The sequence below is a fragment of the Sapajus apella genome, unplaced genomic scaffold (genome assembly GCF_009761245.1).
Source record: "Sapajus apella isolate SASKATOON/1434 unplaced genomic scaffold, GSC_monkey_1.0 scaffold4, whole genome shotgun sequence".
Lineage (NCBI taxonomy): Eukaryota > Metazoa > Chordata > Mammalia > Primates > Cebidae > Sapajus > Sapajus apella.
In genome coordinates, this window is record NW_022436944.1 from 302,643 (window position 1) to 320,296 (window position 17,654).

At 41.5% G+C, this 17,654-nt stretch overlaps 1 protein-coding gene across 1 annotated transcript in view; it reads left to right on the plus strand.

Moving 5' to 3' along the window:
• Positions 1–5,519: 5,519 nt before the first annotated feature.
• The window catches only part of SLC7A14 (solute carrier family 7 member 14), a 122,805-nt gene continuing 110,670 nt past the window's right edge, over positions 5,520–17,654 (plus strand). The window contains exon 1 of the mRNA XM_032260568.1: positions 5,520–5,765. The gene's annotated coding sequence lies outside the window, so the exon portion shown is untranslated. The remainder of the gene's footprint in view (positions 5,766–17,654) is intronic.

Below are 17,654 nucleotides of genomic sequence, written 5' to 3' on the forward strand. Positions count from 1 at the left end.
ACTTAGTAGGCCCTCAAGAAATGATAGTTTTCTTTCCTTCCCTTTTTCTCTGCCCCCTCTCCCCTGCAATTACCTTGACCATATTCCCTGAATGATCTATCTCTTTGGATGCCCCTGTTGTCACCAAAGTGACATTCTGCATTCCCTCTGCCATTTTCCTGCCTTTTCCCTGAGTATGATGAGAACTCAGGGAGGAAAATAGACTAATGGTGGTTCGTTGTCCTGGGAAACTTAGTTGGGTAAGATTAAGAGAAGAGTAATTGAGATGACAGAATCAAGGATTATTAGTAATGGGGAAAAAAATTTTCTATATGGTAGAGACTTTTACGGTTTGCTTTACCTGATTCTACTCTCATTTCATGTAGAGGAAAGTATAATTCCTCTTTTCTTACCCTGTGATTGCAGTGGGGTCATGTGAGCCATCCTGGCCGTGAGTTGTGGGCAATAGTGATGTGCATCATTTCCATCACAGAGCATTTAATTGCTGGTGCAAGGTTCTTCAGCCCTAGTTTTGCCCCCTAAAGTGAACTCTGAAGTGTTATGTTGAAATAAGACATTATAAAATAGTATTGAGTGACTACATAAAGTGGAGCCCACAGTGACTGACAGTGGGTACGTAATGTGAACAGTAAATAAACTTGTGTTATTTCAAACCACTGAAAGTTTGAGTGTGTATATTACCACAGAATAACCTATTGACTATCACAGTCCAAGCACTGACTTTCATGCTGTATCAACACAGAATAACCTATAGAATAAAGCAGCCTAAGCTTTGGCTTTCATGTTGTGGCCCCTTGAAAAGGGGTGGGCTTTTGGCCCTAGTAAGCAAGATATTTTACAGATCTTTTGGGAAGGAACACCCAGACTGGGAGACAGATCTGTAAACTATGAGTTTTAGCTCCGGCTCATCTACCAACTTAGAGGTTCTCAGACATACTATTTCTGTATTGTTCATGACCGTATCCCAAGTGTCTAGAATATGTTGAATTAATGAATCAATACTTCCACATTCCAATTGTTGGAACAAGAAAACTAACTGAGGTTAGTCAAACCTTCTGAATGCCAACTTTTCTCATCTTTAAAATAAGAGCTAGTATCTCTCAAAATATGGAAAATATATCATCAAAGGAACTTGCTACTCAAAGATCCTTGCTACTCAAATGGTAGTCAAAGAATCAGCAGCATCATTGTCACCGGGATTGTGCTAGAAATGCGTCCCATCCTAGTCCTACTGAATCTCATTATGCATTTTTAACAAGATGATTTCTATGCTCATTAGAGTTAGAGAAATATTCATTTGCACGGTACTGGGGCTCAACTTTAAGTGGCCTGTAATCACATAGTGGCAAGGTTAGCCCTTTTCCACTTATCATTCAGTCTTTTGGGTTACTTTATGGAGAAAGTCTCAGTTTGATGTCAATGCCTTTAACACCTCACTAACAGCTGCTAATTTCCCTTTTAACAAGGAGAAAGCAAGCCTTAGGTTCCTGGGCAGGCTAAAGTATTTTTCTTGACTGTAACAGCATTGTTTTATTTTCATTGTGGTTGTTTAAATGGTTGCCTTGTATTTATGACAACTAATATCAGTTTTCTATTTGAAGTAGTGATGAAAACCTCTTTAAAATAAATTAATTTAGAAAAGTGAATGTATTTAAAGGAAAGAAACACATAATAAATGGGAAGAATTGTTTGCTTTAACAATTCCTTCCATGTCAAGGAACTCCATTGGTTTGACAATCCTGACCTGTGTCTTGTCTCCACAGTTTCACTGATTAGGCAACTTTATTTACTCTGCATAGGGTAGGGGTGGGGAAAGTGCTATATTCAATTGTAAATTTAGGAATAAAATGAGCATCCTCCTTCCTTTTGAAATTTAAATACCTAAATTTACTCATAATTTGCTTATAAATTTCCAGTCCAATTGGTAGGATCCTAGCAGCAGGTCGTTTGTCTAACTGATCTTTACGGTGTGCCTATGATATGCTCGGTTCTGGCTGTGTGTCTTATTTTCTGGCTTCCTGCTGTTCAAAGGTACTGCTCCCTTTGGAAAGCTTCAGACCAGCCTCTAGCCAGGCTATCACAGTGTCTTTGGTTTCTCAGCTTCTGATCCTGCTCACAGGCAAGAGTCAGGGGCACTGATGAGCTTGGGGTCCTTCTAGAAGAAAGCATCAGGTACTCATTTTCATGAATCATGAGACAAAAACAGAGAATCGTTTTTAAGGCATCTGGCCAATTCCCTCATGGCCTAACCACCATTGTTCAAGCAGGTCAGTCATGAGGGATTTTAGTGATTACCCTTTTAATGACCCTGTTTTGGCAAAAGGCCCTAGATAAGAGTGCTCTGCTGCTTCCCTGGAGAGTGATCGCTTTTGTCTCTGGGCCCCACATTTGCTTATGTTAGTTCTCTACCACTTAACTAAAGTGGTGCCCCCTTACTCTTCATTATATTGCTCTGTTGTATTTCCATCATGATACTTATCTCCACTGCTTTGTTTACTTGTTTATGGTCTGAACCCCTGCTCTAGACTGTAAGCTCAAGGAGAGCAGAACAACTTCTGTATTGTTCGTGGCTGTATCCTAAGTGTCTAGAATAGGTTGAGTACATGAATCAACATTCCAATTGTTGGAACAAGAAAACAAGGATATGTACTTTAAAGATCTAGTTAGTAGTCATTTTGTAATATCATTGTTGAACTCTGGAACTGAGATGTTCACCAGTTGTTGCTGCCGTGCATGGCTCTAAACAATTAAATATTTGTCTACTGCATTTCTATTTATTTGTTTATTAATGTTCTACTTACAGCTGGAAAGTGTTTGCAGTGGCTTATGATAAAGTCAACAGTCATCATCCAAAAGACAGGAACTTATAAGTAAGGGAGGACCCAAGGGAAACCTTTACACGAAATCATTGCTAAGGTATAACTTTCTACTGCAATCTATGCAAGATCTGTTTCCTAAGCTTTCTTTTCTGCCCTTCACGGGGTAAAGTTGCCTTGGACATTTAAAAATGCTTTGAAAAATGTATATATTCAGAGTCCTAGAGCAATTTCTGGTGAAATTGTTCAAAATTTTTTGAGTTAGATGGTACTAGGACTCAACATTAACGTTAATTTTCAGAAAATTTCAAAATTTCTGAAATTTATACTTGTCCAGGTAACTGCTCATAAAGGCATCATGGCCAAATTAAATGATTTCATGCTTAGTTTTCTCTTTCTCATGTTTCTTGATGACAATACAGAGATAGGTAGGAGTCAGAAGCAGCATTTTACCTAGCCCAGACAATTTTTGCAGTGGTATATGTAGAAGCATGGTTGACACTTTCTGGTCTTTTAGTCTCTCTAAATATAAAGATGTCCAGATTGGCAATTTCCAAAGAATATTAAAGGGAAGTACAACAGGAAATAGGACTGGAATCTGCTTAAGGTTGGGGGTTCCAGGAGTTCCAAATTTGTGGGAGAATTTCATTAAGTTTAGTGGCAGTGGATTAGAAACACATATCATTATTCAAGCTGCTGATGAATGTCTGGAATTTGCTCTTAGAATTCGAATATTTTTTCTTTGAAATCAAAGCCATTTTGAATTACCAACTCAAGTCAATTTTACCTAGCAAAGGCAGTAAAGTATAAACCCTGCTGTCCTGAAATGTAGGCACAAATTTCTGTCAGATAGTAAATATTCATAACCATTGTGATTGTGTCTAGTGTTCTAAAGATAAAAGGCCAGAGAAAATTTATCACAGAAAAGAGTGCAACAAAGAACACAGTTCTCCAATAATTACATCCCCTGAGCTACAAGCATACAGGCAGACTTAGAGAAACATACCAACATTTTAGTAGCTGCCTATTCCACAACAAATCCCATCTTCCCATCTTACCACCCTCATAATTCAATTGGACTAGAATAAACTCAGGGTTTTCCTCAGTCCATAATATTAATAGCTCGTATTTGTTTACTCTTTACCTTTTACAATGACATCTCATGCACTATCCCATCTAAACATCACAACTATCTTATATAGAAGGCAGACAGACATTCCTTTACCATTCTGAAGATGAGAGTCTGAGAATTTAAGTGATTTGGGAAAGATCGTATAAGTAGCTGGCAGCGTCTGCACTAAGATTTCTGATTTTTTAACTTTACACTTTTTCTACAATGTCTCACAGCTTCTTGGTGATCACAGGAGGTCTAACATACCCTGCAGAACTACTCAGAAGCTTAAAATATGGGGACATTATCAGGCCTACATGCTCATCAAAGGCAATAATGGGCTTGACGTAGGTGGACTTAACCAAGACTGTCCTGGCAATGATCAATCAACTTTCTGAGAAGAGCCTAGGGCAGACCCACAACCTAGAGCTAGATTTGAACTGCTCCACCCTAGAGAAGGAGTGTCAGTCAGCCAGTATTCTCCCCAGAAACAAGCCCAGTGAATTTATTTACAAGGGTAGGGGACTTACATTTTGTTACCTCCCATGTGTTTTGAGGGATTGGGCCAAAGTGCAAGAATTTATGTAGGTAACTTTCATCCAAATCAATCTACTCAATGCTTGTTAAATAATTCATTCAGTGATGTGGCCAAGCATGCCTGGGTTGGTCCCATCCAGTCCCAATCCTTTTGGGACATAACTTGGCTCTGGGACACTCATCTGAAAGGAGCCAATATAAAATATAAGCCTTATCTCTCTCTTGTCTCCATTTAGTACTTGTCTAGCCTGACCACAAAGATGCCTCCTACCATGTTTAAAAAGATGCTCTCACTGTTTTCGCACACATCACATCTTTCTTGTTTTATGAAATTTATTTTAACAGAGTTGGGGGAAGAAGAATTCTCTTTTATTGAGCCCGCAAATATGTGTCCAACACTAGGCTAGGCAATTCTAAGAACATGATGATTTCTTATTCTCATGACAATGCTGCAAGCTGGTTATTTCACAGACGAGAGAAGAAAAGCTAGAAAGTTAAACGCTCCAAGGTCATACAGACTGGAATTCTAGTGGATCTTCAAATCTCTAATTCATGACCTTTGCACCCACAAGATGTTGTGAACCCAAAGATAAGCTTAGCCTACTTGAGCTTTGGAGAAGGAGCTGGGTCTTGTTTTCTTTAGGAGGAGAGGAGAAATCAACCTCTTTCTTTTTCTTTCCAGTAAGGCTGAGGGATGTGGAAGTTTAAGAGCAACAAAGTCTCCGCAGAGGATGAGGGAAGCTTCCAGAGGGCAGGAAGGAGGTCTGGACAGCCCAGTCTAGCAGGGGTGGAGCTGCTGCAGATGCCTTCCCAACAAACAGACAGTGCGGAGTCCTGCTGGTCCCTGTTTTCCCAGGGCAGAGAACTAACTGCCCCTATTTCCGGCCCCTCAGCCTCCCCGCAGCCTGAGATAAGGCACTGGAGGTCGCACCTGGAGGCTCAAGCCAGCGGGGACCTAGGAGTGGCAGACACAGGGGAGGGTGGAGGGGGGGCATGTGGGAGGTGGTCTGGTGCCAGACTTGGACTCAATATGTAAGGGGTTGGGCAGCCCACGTGACTCCAAAGAGGCGGAGACAGGCGAGCTGGAGGGAGGACGAGCAGGCGCCAGGAGGGTTTGGTGGGGGGGGGCGCCATCTGAATAATTGAGGAGCTGTTCTGCTCAGCAGCAGCGGCTGCCTACTGCCTTCCTCTGCCGCCACCACCACCTCCCATCCCAGCTGGAGAGACAGCCCCGCGCTGTAAGTGCGGACGGCCAGCCACCAGCCTCGGCAGCTAGCCGGTCGCCTCCAGCCCCCAACCCGGTGAGTGAACGGCCGCCTTCGCCGCAGTTTGTCTCTCTCCGCGACCCCAGCGCCCCAGCGGGACCCCTGCAACTGGGATGGTCGCCTCTCCGGGATAACTCAGGGAGCCGGAGTCCCCGGGAGCGGGGGACCATGAATATGGCGCGGAGGCCGAGGGTGCCCTCCGGGAAGGGGTTCCCTGGAAGAGCGGAGGAGCTGGGTCAGGCTCTTTCCGGCTCTGGCCCGGAATGAGGCCCGGACGGCCCGCGGTCTGGGGGCACCGGGCTCTGCCTAGCGGGAGCTGCCGGGCGGGGCGGGGGCCAGCGCGGGAGGCAGAGGGGGAGCCGCGAGCTGCGTCCGGTCAGCCCGGGTGTCGGCAGATGCCGGGCCCGTCCTGTCCCCCGCCTTGGCGCGCATCCTGCACGGGCAGCTCCGTTCTCCGCCTCGGACTGAGCCCATGAAGCCGAGATGCTTTTCCGGCTGCAGTCCGTGGGGAGGTCAGGAGCAACGTCTGCCCTTTTACCTGGCAGCAAACTCCTCAAAGGGACTCCCGCCGAGCCCGGCGCCCAGACCAGGCCGGTGGCGCCCCGAGGGGGCGTCTGTCCCTGGAGAGCGGTGACTTGCCCGGGGGCGGCGAGCAGGACATGATGGGCGCGATGTCCAGGGAAGGGAAGCTCCCTGCCCAGAACCGGCAGCCCCAGCAAGGGGAGCTCTCCTGCACTGCTTCATCCCTCAGTCTCCTCTTCTTCCCCCACCCCAATGCACACCGGCTCCCCTCGAATCCTAGAGGGCCAGGCTAGGGCAGCGTGGTAACGCTGGATGCAGCCCCCACCCTCCTTCTCTCTCCTGTGTCACCCCGCCCCCTCCCCAAATGAGTATTTTATATTATGATTGAAAAGTGAGCAAAGCAAAGGCTGAGAAGGGATGCCGAAAGGCTAGAGCAGCAGGGCTTGCGCCTGTTCCTGGCACTCCTCATCCCCCCACCTGTGTGAGGCTCCCTTCCTTGAGGTTTTGAGCGGAAAGACTCACAGGAACTGGCTCTGGCGAAGGGATCCTCGCCTGAGTGTCGGGGGATGTCACTGGCCGGAGTTGCCCAAGGGCCGCAGGATGACAACCTGCCTCCCCATAAGGTACAGGGTATAGGAGAGCGCCGGGGGCAAGGTAGCTCTCGGCCTGGGACTGAGCACAGGGGATGGCGCTGTCTGCGGTGCTGAAAGTTCTCGGAGGCTGGCTGCTAATACTGCCGGGGCCCGCATTCCCTGCAAGCAGAAACTGCGTTAGAACCACGTAAAAGGTTCTAAGCAAGCGACCTAGAAAAGCAAGTAAAGGGGCTTTGCCTTTCCCGGCTTTCTGCTTCCCCGGGTTTCCGCTTGGGAAAAGGTTCCTGGCTTTTCTGGGTGGAAGAGGAGGAAGCGGGTGATACTTCAGGATCCAGCTTTGCTAACTTTGGGAGCTTCCTCGTTCTATTTCCTATACCTGAGCAGTGAGTCTTCCTGTCGGTAGAGTGTTGAAGCGCAGCCAAGGATGCTCTTTTGATAATAAACATTTCTGTGGCCTTCAAGAATCAGAATTGCTAGGCTACACAAAGGAAGGGGGTTCATGGTTATAGCTTTTTCCTCTTCTTAGAACCCTTCTTACCCCACCTCATGTTATTTACATGCTCATAAAGATCGCTAAGTAGCCCTGTGTGTTTGTTTCTTTAGCTGTCTTTTATGGGTAAGATGAGGGAAAGGATTGAGCAAATTTGGAGAGGCCTAGTTTGTACTGAGCACCTCTATCTGCTGGGTAATAATATTTCATTTAAACTTCACAATAGCTGCTAACCATTAGTAACACACAGAGAAGGAAACTGAAACTTGATTCCAGAGATTGGATTCAAAATCAGATCTGTTTAACTCAAAGTCCAAGCCATTTTCATGTCTTCATTTTGGTACTTGGCTCTGAATAGCTGTTCTTGGGGATTCTAGCAGGAGAATGACAAAGGAGGGAGGCCTGCTCTTCTCTTTCACACACTCTCCTCTCTTCCAACCCTTTTCTCTTTAGTGCATTCACCCACTCACTGTCACGCACTCCCACCCTCCCAACTGCTTTTGCATGCTGCTTGAGATACCACTGTTCACACAACTTCAGCTCCAAAACTATGGAAACAAGTTAGAGAACTAAATCAGCAGGCTTTTCTAAAAGAGTAGCAGGGCTTCAGGAAGTCTGAAGAACTAGAGTTCACAGGCACTTTCATATTTAGAATTATACTATTGAATTTTACGACTAGAATAGCTTTGAATATCATTTAGCACCATTGCTTTACAAGAAAGAAAACCACTAGTCTAAGTCACATGTTGGAAAAATTAGAACTCAGTTAACTTGATTCCAGGGCCAGGGCCTTTCCCACTATTTCATGGTGTCTGAAATACTCTTCCATACTGCCTTCTTTGATTACCTTTGACAAAACATCAGCATCAGTCAACTATATTAAAGAATATACCAAAAATACTAACACTTAACATACAAGCATTCCTCTTACCTTTCTTCCAGCTCCTTCGTCGTCCAGCTCTTTCCCCTCTGGTCCTACTAGTCCAGTGTTGTCTAACCTAACATACCTGGGAGACATGACAAACCTTTCTCAGTAAGAGTTTTCTCTGTAGCAGCAATTCACAAATGGGTATGGTGGTGTGGCATTTCTTTACTTGCCCTATGTTGTCTATATCTCCTCTTCTATGCCCTATTCCTAAAAAAAAAAAAAAAAAATTCCCAAAATGGGTTACCCCAAGGAGCTGCCAATGTTCTCACAGTGACTTGGAAAAGGCCCTAATAAGACATAAGATTTTTATAGATAAAGATCATTGTAAGTGTTAATATCTATGAAATGCTTACCATATGTGAGGCACTATGCTAAGTTATTTCATCAATCATTTTACTGAATCATCACAATTCTGTCAAGTAGGTAGCTCCATTAAGGATGATCCTAGAGTTCTAGTTCACCTTAACATGTTCTGTTCATTTCCTCTTTCTTCTCATTCCAGCTCATAGTAAATTAGATTTTGATATTTAATTGATAGTTCCATTCTGCCACAAAATATAGCATTTAGAAATTCAAATTCAACTCAAATGGCACTGTTTTGCTCTCTCATCTCTTAATATTTACCAAACATATTCTCCCCATTTGTTATCCCTTATTTAAAAATTCCCATATGGCTTCTTATTGATAATGCCAACATTCTGCTTCAAACCTTTTCTAGAGCCAATTAAGGTATAATTTGTAATTAAATACATAACTTCTATTGTACCTTCACTAGGTGATCTGTCAAGAATGTTATTGCTGATGTGCTCTGGGCCCTGTGAACCAGAACCTTAAACTGTCTGGAACTATTCTGTCCAACATGGTAGTTCCTAGCCACATGTAGATATTTATATTTAAATTTTAATTAATCTCTTAAAAATTAAAAAGTTAGTCTCTCAGTCACACTAGCCATATTTCAAGTGCTCAATAACTCTATATGGCTAATGACTACCATATTGGACAGAGCAGATATCAGAAAATTTTTATCATTTAAGAAAATTCTGTTGTAATGCTGCTGTAGACAGTATTAAAAACACCCTCACAGCAACCAAGCACTAAGAACTGGGAGGAAGTAAGGACCTACTCTTCTTTGAAGCCTCTGCCAAGAAAAGCAGAAAAAGCCACTTATTCCTAATACATCACCAGCAGCCCAAAGATACCTAGGACAATTAGGCTACCAAGGAGTGTGTGCATCTTACATAAGGAGCTGGTAGTCTCTGGAATTTGCCTCATGTGAATTCCATGTTATTATAAAGTAAAATATTCCATGAATGAGGTTTACTGGTTTCCTGAATTTCAACTTAGATATAATCTGAAAGTCTATGTTTATCTTGTCTTAGTAATCATAGTATGACAAACATGGAAACAATATAAGAGTTGGAGTCAGTAGCATAGGTGCCACTTATTACTTGGTGACATTATGAGACCCTCTAGAGCTCCATTTCTTCATCTGTAAAATGTTGATGAGAATCGCCGTAACTATCTCATAGGACTATGGTGAAACTTAAAGTGTAGGTATATGAAAGTACTTTATAAGGAGAATGACTGAATCTGCAGTGGTTTATTATTTTATATAGATATGGTACAGTCAATGTACAAATAGGGTAGTTGAGGCTGAATACATTTCTGAATGATTGTAATCCTGATATGACTGTATTTTTGCCTTTGTTGTCATTTATTTCACTGAAAAGTGGAATGGTGAAGAAAAAGATTGGTTATTGAAATTTCTGGTTGGCTAGGTTCTATTAACTGGTAATAGGAGTTTAGAAATAACAAGAAAGCAAGCATTATAGATATTCCTCAGTATGAGTGGGTGAGAGGGATAATTTTAAAAATATATTCTTACTAATTACAAATTGAAATGAGCGTCTATCCATTCTCATAAATCAGTCGGAACAAGAATAATTCTATTTTATGCATCGATTAAGCCAAATTAAAAGTGAAGGTCATTAACTTGACTGAATTATTGAGTTTGCATTAGGGACTCTAACCTTAAATAATAAGTCTTTATTCATTCTCTAAGTTAAAATCTCTTGGGGTCATTAGGAGACCCTTATGCATCTAGCTAACATTTACTCCCAAACCTGGCATCTATTATCTACTCCTGCACTTTGATCCATGTATGCTATTTATGACTCAAGTAAAAGTGCTTTTCAGATGCAGCCATACATTCTATAATGGCTCACCATTGTGAAACTTAAATATTTTTCTCTTATAATACAAAGATTAACACAGTGCTTAGACATTGGAGAAAATAAGCCTGGAAATGAAGCTATTCCATCAGATGATTCTTCATTGTATTTATTAGGTTGTTATCATCTTGAAACCTCTATGAAATCATTTTATTTATTCATTCATTCATTAACAAAGCACCTGAGAGTCAAGCTGAGTATGACCAAGGGCGTTAGATTCTATCTCCAGTTCCAGAAATCTAGTTTACTTTTGTTAAAAGTTAACAAAGGTATAGATGGTACCTTGTAAGATGCTCTGCCAGGTAAACAGTTGAGACATACGCTTAGCCTCTGTTTCTGGTCAAGCATGCTGTCCTCAAGCCTTTGTCCATGTGGAACTACCTTACTGAAAGAAAAATAAGTGAAGTTGTTAACTCTGGCCTCTAGTAGATGATGCTAGCTTTAACAATAACATATTTTGCTGGGCATCATGATTTATTCACGTCATTGGACCTGTTCACTTCTTGGAAGGACCTGGATTTTGGAAAGGGAAAATACCATTACCTTGGAGCTGAAAAGAGTGTTTCTCTGTCTGTAGCTTAAAGAATTTCTCTCATTGTATTCCCCAAGAGATAAAGAGAACTGACAATGTAGCTTTGAAACTCATCCTTGTAGCATACAATCATCCATTTAATCAATAACATAGTTGAAGAATGTCCTATATTGACACGAAAATGCTGTGATCAAGAATGTTTGGAACACATGAATGCCCAAGAAATATTTGTTGAATTCAGAACATTGTTCTAGGTTGATTCATGCCATACACTCATCTGGTCAACCCTCTCTACCAAGAATTCAGTATTCCCTATGGCATGTTCCTTTAGCAAATAAAACAGGAGGCAAACACAGTATTTCAAATCTTACCCTAATAGCCACACTTCTAGCCCTTTTGAGGGCATAAATAGTGATGGCCACGACAGACTACTCCTGAGAATTGTGTCTTGCTTCTTCACCCAGAAAACAAAGGATACATCAGCCCAAGGGCCTTGCATTTCACTGTGATGAGGCAACTTCAGAAACTCAAAGTTTAAATGGAGTTGTGTGTTCTCTTCCACTTTTACCTTCAAGAGATACTTGTCATTTCCTTGAGAAAATATTGGGTTGGCCTTCACGATTGTGGCAGGCAATTTCTGTTTTTCCTAAATTCAGAAGCAGCTTAGCTTAGAATGAAGGCACATATATTAATTAGAGGAGAACTAGTGACATTACAGTCTGATGGTTTACAGAATATTATCATTTTCCGGGAATAATAAGGCTTCCCTTTAAGAGTTTTAACTGGTGATTACTGACAAAAATTAAAGAAAAACAGCTCATTCTATTGTAGCAAGTCAATAAGCAAATGCCTAGAATTAACTGATTCTTCTTTGCCAAAGGCAAAATATTCCAACCCAATGAACAACAAATAATCAAGCTGGTTCTCACTGTCTCTTCTTTTTAGAATTTTTTCCATGTTTTTTAAAAAAAAATCAGTAACTAAAAAATAATTGCACCCAGGTGTTTAAGCATTCTGATGACAAAAAATGTCTTCAGAATGGAAAGGCTTAATTGTTTGTTATAGATTATGCAACATATTTTTATGCAAATATTTTATAACAATCACATAACTGAACTATCTCACTTTAGAGAGAAATTAACGCTGGGAACAGTCACCTGAGTTAATGTCAGAAGAATATGACTTGAATCTCCTTTCTCTCAGCCAATTATAGAATGTACTCTGCATTTTTTTAACATCATGTATCATTTCATTAGTCATGAAAACTTATTTAGTCAATGAGTTTAACCTCTTTCACCAAACTTTTATCAAAGATAAGAGGGAGTAGGCAAGAGGATGTGTTTGGAGTTCAGATTATTTTCCTTTGTACCTCCAGGTGAAAGAACTACTGGTCAAGGATGGTCAGCAGGTAGAAATTTCAGGGGTGGAACTATGAGCTAGAGAAAAAGATTCAAAACCTCAGCGTCTTTGTTGCAAGAATTTGGGCAAGGATTTAACTCTTTAATCCTCAACCCTAAAAGAAAATATTTGGATTAAATAGTGTACAACATCCTGCAAGCTATAACATTCTATGGTTTGATGAAGTACGGCCAACAGCTTAAATAATCCATTATTTGCCTCCTTAAGCCCAAAAAATTAAACATAAATCAAGATTCATATTTTTACATTATTACTTATCAGAAGCTCTGAATTTCATGCTGGTACTTTACCTGGTAACAATAATGATAATGATAGCCAATATTTATTTACAATTACTATGACCTTACAAGGTTGGTAATATTATCACCGCCATTTTACAGATGAGAAACCCAGATACTTAAGTAGTTAAACTACCTGCCCAAATTCACACAGGTAACAAGTTTGTGCCACCGTGCTACACTGCCTCTATAAAAACCACAAATCTGAAATATAGATAACTGATAAGTGCTATTTATAGCCATTTAACATACCAGCCAGTTCTCTGGAGAATTTCTATTTTACCTCCATTTTTTACTAGAAGAGCAATCAAGACAGTGAATAGAACCTCAGGTCTGTGTATGGGAATCTATGTTGTCTTTCTGTAAGACGGCTCTTGTGCTTTTGCAATTGATGTCATTGACCAATTGTTTACGTGGTTCAGCATTGAATGTTGGTGCTCCACAGGCTGCTGCATGTAGTGAGGACCACTCTGCTGCCTCTTCCCAGAATGTGTAGCCAGCCACACCACCAGAAATAGATGGTGTTAGTGCAGGATTGATCAATCCTGCACATTCTAATGCTACAAAAGTCAGCCCACCACATCTTCACTGCTCACTAGTGCTTTCTAGCTTCTGCCTCTAGGTTTTTGACTCAATGTAACAATCTAGATAGCTTTTACGGTAGCGAGCGAGAGCTCCCAGAGTGCCATTTCCTGGAGGTAGGCTTGGGTCAAGGTTAAGACTAAAACTCAAAATCATGTTGTGAAATTTATTTCCTTCTCATTTATCCTGTTAACAAATCAGTCATAAATAAGTACACCACAGTACCCATTTATTTCACTGTGGATTTCAACATACTAAATATGCAAATGAGCTTTTAGCTCTTAATATGGCATATCTAGCGAGCTGAGAATGCTCTGACAGCAGCCAAATATATATGTTTATTCTTTATTCTTTAGCTCTAGTTTCTGGTTTATTAAACTAGCTACATATCCCATCAGCACCAAAGCCAATTACAGAATGCATAATTCTACTTCTTCCTCTGTGGTTTTCCAGATACTCTATGGGGAGTGGAATGGCCTAGGAGTCAGAGTATCTGGTTTCCAGACTCAGCTTTGTAATGTGCTACCTGTGAGACTTGGGACAGCACCATTCACTGCTTTAAGACTGAACTTCCTTGCCTTTAAAAGAGGGGTAATAGATGTTGCCCCTCACATTACAAATATGACCAATGAAATGGCATTCGTTAAAGCTCCTTGTTAACCATAAAGTTTGTCCAAAGGAAAGAGATGGATTTTCCATCCTTTTAGTCCTTCCCAGCCAGAAATTACTCTCAAGCTGTTGATACCCAATCCTGAACCAGGGTTGACAGCTAAATCAACAGCTTTAAAGTTAAGAAGAGCTTGGGTCTAAATTTGTAAATCTAGAAAATGGCACTTACAATAGGAGAGGCCTCCTGGTTTCTTTTAAATTAATGGTTCTCAACCTGGGGCAATGCCACCTCACTAAGAGGTATTTTGTATCGTCACAGGACACTGAGGGAGAAAGATGTTACTACTGCCTTTTGGTGGACTGGGATCTGGAATGTAAAATATCCTGCACTAGACAGAACAATGCTGCCAAATAAAAAATGTCCTGCCCAAAATGCCAGTAGCATTCACCCCCACGAAAACACACTGTTCAAAGTAGTGTGCCATTCCTGGTCCCTAATTCTCCAATTAATTCAGACAGAAAGTTTACTTTTGATTTCCTCCCTCAGATGAAATTCAGCCATGCTCATGTGAGGTTTGTAATAGTTCTGAACTACAGAAGCATAACCAGATTTTCAGTAAGTTTACCAATAATTAAAACAATGGGGTCAGAGATCAGTGGTTTTAAAATTGGCCCTCAGAAGCTTCTACAAGAAGCCCCCTCCAACCTCTGCAGGGGCAAGGATTCCCAGTAGGTTAATATGCTTATAATGTGGGGCCTAGCCTAAAGGCTGGCATATTTAGGGACACAAAATCAGTAAATCATGATTCTAAAACCACCATCTTTGCAATTTATTGAAGAAACATTGTGATAAGCACTTGTTTTATGACAAGCATGGGTAGCTAGGCACTGGATATGAGACATAATCCCTGCCTCAAGTCACCAGTAATCTGAAAGTCACACAGATGTAAACCCCCACTAATTATGTATGCAGCATCACACATGCTGTAACATATTATGAGGGAGCCTCCAAGGAGAGACCAGGGAACTATTCACCTCCACCAAGGAAATTATAGTTGGACAGTATCTTGAACGGTATATAACATTTTTTGAGGCGGGTAAATGAGAGATAAAGCTATTTTAGAAAGGGGACCAGCATAAGCAAATGTTGGAGGTGTGAACAGAAATTACATATGTGCAGGCTGATGTGCTTACCTGGCTGGTGGGAGGTCACACTGGAAGGACTGGGAAACTTGAATACAAGCAGGCAGATGTATTTATTCAGTCAGGGGCTCATCCTTTGAATAGGGCTTTTATGAGTATCTTAGGAATATCATTTGAATTCAGAGTCCCATCTTACAACTAGAGGAAATCTCAGAAATCACCCTAGCGTCCTCTTTTTCCTATGGTGTTTTACAGTTGAAGTAGTTAAAACCCAGAGATGTTGAGTGACTTGCCCAAAGTCAGCTAGCAAATCTGTGGCAGTATAAGAGCTAGAGCCTAGTCCCTCCTCTCAGTTCATAGCATTTTGCCCTGCTCTGTGCTGCCTTTGGGAATTTTAGCCGTCATGTGAGCATAACCCAATGTAACACACAAAGTGACTATTAAATCTTCATGAAGCTCAGGTTTTCCATTGCTCACTATGAAGCTGTACCACTGTTCCTTCATTACAAGCAGGTGATAGATAAGACCCTGAGCTGCTTCTACACAAGAGCAGTCGCTTCAGAAACAGACAGACAGTACACCAACACGTGAGCATGACATCCTTTGCCTGCCACACACATCCTCCCCTGCCTCCTCGTTTCAAACTGCCAGAGATTATGGAGTCACAGCCTGAACAGAAGGCATCTTAATCTCTGGTGGTTCTGTAAATAATATGCTGTTCATACTTGCATATAAATTATCACAGTCTCTCTGTTTTCTAGATGAAGGAGGATTCAGAAAGATGAAGCTGCCTGCACACAGAGCACATCAGAGATAGGATTTCAGACTCCAGATTTGCAGCCCTCTTTGTAACAGGGTTGAATTTTTCCCTCATCTACATGCTCCTAATAATTTACCCAGGCTTATGGTCTTACATTTCACCTTATAGCCAAGTTAAGCTAGTCTCTGTATATTCAGGTTTCTGAGATCAATTATTTCTTACTTCCCTTTCTTTCTGGCCACTTTTCCTCCACTCTTCATTTAATAAGCATTTAATAGAAATCATCTACACTAATCCATTCAGTTTATGAGAATGGAAACTGAGACCCAGAGAGGTGTAGCCACTTGCTCAAGTTTACTCAGTTAAAAGTAGTTCTGTGACTAGATTCCCTGACTCCCAGTCCAGTGCTTTGCCTTCACACTATACTGCTATTTTCCCAGGAAAAATAACATGGCATTTTCCCACTCTCAGGCTCCCTTACTCCTTGCACAACCCCACAGGATGGATAGAAATGACTGATAGCATGTGCTCTGAGGTTCATTCCAGAACCTTGTTTAGAATGCCCACAACTTGTTATCCTTCATGCTGTATTGGTCCATCTGTCATATTAAGAAGCTGGTTAGGAAGGAGTCTGACATACTTTCTGGTCTAGGGGATATTTGTGATCTATGCCACCACTCACATAGTGGTTACCTGAGGGAGAGGGGTGTTACTACAGGAAGTAACAGGAAGTTACTCAGTAACAGGAAGTGTGCTCAGGAAGAAAGAGGGCAGAGTCCATGACTCCCATCATTTGAGAATGAGGCAAAGCTCACCCAAAACTTACTGTAAGTGGCAGGATATTAGATTCATAATCCCAGAGACCAGGCAGTTGGGCAATTAGATGGATTTAAGCAAGATTGGGAGTGGCCAAGAAAGTGAAAAAAGATAACTCCCAAACCATGTCTGCTTCAGGGGCAGGGTATTTGCCTGGATTGATCACCATGATGCATTTCATTAGTGTAGACAAAAATCACATTAATAAAAGATTTCTTAAATCAATGGAACTAAAATTTTCCATTTATGTCACTTCTCAGGAATCATGTTAAGACAAAACCAGATTGTATTCCAGTAAAGATTATATTGAAAAGAGAAGCAAGTAAGAGGAGAGAGATATGCCAGAACTAGCTTCTTAGGTAGGGCTTTATAGGGTCACGATTGTCTCACAAGCTGATTGGGCTAATTAGGTATAGAAACTTGATTTTATCAGTTCTATCAAGAGTGATCCAGCTCTGAAAAATCTAGCCATGCTCCCCAGGTCCCAAGAAACTGGTTTGTTAGCTATATGCCAATATAGCCACATATAATAGAAGATGCTTTTAAGTGTGGCCCAGGCTATTTTCTTCCTAATAGTGGGATAGTGTGAAAACCAAATGAGTGGTCAAACATAACCTGTTAGCACAATATCAGGATTAATGGGGTTGGACAGAAAGTCTGATGAAGTGTGCCATTCAGGCTGCAACAGAGACAAAAGAATGCTTCCAAATTCCACCCAAGGACAATTTTCAGGTTACTAGAATAGTTGTGGCCTTCAAAAAGGGGTCTTGTTCCCTCTGTTTCCCTAGTAGTGAAGAAACTGGCAAATTATTTTGGTAAAAGATGGAGACTAGGCCGGCCATGGTGGCTCATGCCTATAATTCCAGCACTTTGAGACACCAAGGTGGGCGGATCAACTGAGGTCAGGAGTTCGAGACCAGCCTGACCAATATGGAGACACCCCCATCTCTACTAAAAAATACAGAAAAATTAGCCAGGCCTGGTGGTGCATGCCTGTAATCCCAGCTACTCAGGAGGCTGAG